The sequence below is a fragment of the Vigna unguiculata genome, chromosome 2, assembly GCF_037176805.1.
Source record: "Vigna unguiculata cultivar grain cowpea cultivar isolate G323 ecotype 2 chromosome 2, ASM3717680v1, whole genome shotgun sequence".
In the NCBI taxonomy this organism is placed as follows: domain Eukaryota; kingdom Viridiplantae; phylum Streptophyta; class Magnoliopsida; order Fabales; family Fabaceae; genus Vigna; species Vigna unguiculata.
Genome location: NC_140793.1, coordinates 685,001 through 687,500, shown reverse-complemented (window position 1 = coordinate 687,500; position 2,500 = coordinate 685,001).

Sequence of the window (2,500 nt, the reverse complement as noted above, 5' to 3'; positions counted from 1 at the left end):
TTCGGCTAAGTCTCCCTCGTTTCCAACTTTCCTCTAAGTTGCCCTCCTCGCAGTTTGGCCAAGTTCACTCTTTTCCAGCGTCATCCCCCCAAGTTGCCTTGGGCGCAGTTCGGCCTAGTTCACTCTTTTCCAGCATCATCCCCCCAAGTTGTCTTGTTCGCAGTTCGGCCTAGTTCACTCTTTTCCAGCGTCATCCCCCCAAGTTGCCTTGTTCGCAGTTCGGTCTAGTTCACTCTTTTCCAGCATCATCCCCCCAAGTTGCCTTGTTCGCAGTTTGGCCTAGTTCACTCTTTTCCAGTGTCATCCCCCCAAGTTGCCTTGTTCGCAGTTTGGCCTAGTTCACTCTTTTCCAGTGTCATCCCCCCAAGTTGTCGTTGCCAACAACCCAAGAGTCCATAGTATTCGGAGTTCTAGCGGGGCCTCCCCTTGCTTCCAACAACCCAAGAGTCCATAGTATTCGGAGTTCTAGCGGGGCCTCCCCTTGCTTCCAACAACCCAAGAGTCCGTAGTATTCGGAGTTCTAGCGGGACCTCCCCTTGCTTCCAACAACCCAAGAGTCCATAGTATTCGGAGTTCTAGCGGGGCCTCCCCTTGCTTCCAACAACCCAAGAGTCCGTAGTATTCGGAGTTCTAGCGGGGCCTCCCGTTGCTTCCAACAACCCAAGAGTCCATAGTATTCGGAGTTCTCGCGTGGCCTCCCATTGATTCAAACAACCCAAAAGTCCATCTTCTTCGCAGTTCAACATCGCCTCCCTCGTTTCCAACAGGCCCAAAGGTCGTCTTCTTCGCAGATCCACGAAGAGCTCATCACGATTTGCCACATTCCATTTCCCACGGGTTGTCAACAACACTTTCTCACACTTCCCGCAATCGAGTACGTGCATGACATGCCAAAGCACATCTTATTTGCCTTCCATCGCACTCAAGACGACGGGTTGTGGAAGAACGATATTGTTCACAACAAGTTCAAGGACAACGTCTCAATCAAGGGACACAACCGAATTATGTTGACTGGGTCGCTAAAGTAAACCCGAGTTCATATAATGCACCGCATCCAAAAGAACTAGCCACAACACGTGCATCACTGAGATGTTTCACTAGATGGAACACGTGCGTGACATTAGGATCCTCCAACACCTCTTCGTGATGGAAAGATAGAATTCGAAGCAACCACAGAAGTACCGTCTAGTGGGTAGGCAACACAGGGACTGATCAACCAATATCACCCAAGGCAACGGGTGAAAATGGAAGAGATGCATGCTTGACCGTTCGATACGCAAGGCATGGAGCCAGCCAGCAAGTGCATCTCGATTACAACTCACACACCCTCACGTTCGCAAGACACCACACCACAAGACGGTCCACCCCCCACCTACCATGGGCAAGCAAGCAAATGGAAACATCAAGTGACGCAGGGTCAAGCATCGCTAGGCATGAAAATAACTTTCCACAATATCCGAGGGACTAGCTGCCGAGCTAACCAACGATCAGTGACGACCGTGTGTTGGTATTAATAAAGCTCAACAACTATGAAGAGGCTAGTTGTGCCATGATAAACATGCTAACGCACGCACCACGTGAGGGGGGAGGCCTCATCAAGCTCCCTTTAAAACCTGCCAGTGTGGAGCTGGCCGGCTCAAGGAGCACTCCCCCCCTATAAGAGGTTAATATGCAAAAGGCAAAATTGTACAAGTAGATACACTTTTTTTGAGCAGACATAAGTCCATATCTCGGGCTACACTTCGAATTTTGATGCGATTTTTTGCAGTAATTCGTAGAATAATGGTATCTCCTTGCTCACCAAATTTCATAATTTTTCTCGAAGGGGAACTATTTTTTTTATTTTTTTTACTTACCGGGTATGTGTAAAATCGGGAAAAATAGAAAAGCACATGTAGACTTCGAATTTCGACCTCATTTTTTCCAGTCCACCACTAAACAATATCACGAACCTCCCCACAAAATTTCATTCAGTTTGGCCAAGGTCTTAAATTTGACAAATTTTGGCACCAAGCTATCTAGTCGCGGTGCACCGACCAACTTGGCCAAGTGCAAAATGCATCCAATTCAAAACTTTTGTGCACCAACACTTTTACAGTACTCATTTGGGGACATTTGGAGGCCTTTCCAACCCTCACATCTCAAAAACCACGAATTTCATTTTTTCACAAAACTCCACACAAGCCATCTAGCTATGCCGCGGTGCACCGACCAACTTGGCCAAGTGCAAAATGCATCCAATTCAAAACTTTTGTGCACCAACACTTTTACAGTACTCATTTGGGGACATTTGGAGGCCTTTCCAACCCTCACATCTCAAAAACCACGAATTTCATTTTTTCACAAAACTCCACACAAGCCATCTAGCTATGCCGCGGTGCACCGACCAACTTGGCCATGTGCAAAACCCAACCAACTCAAAACTTTCGTGCACCAAGACTTTCATGGTATTCATTTGGGGGCATTTGGAGGCCATTCCAACCCTCACATCTCAAAAACC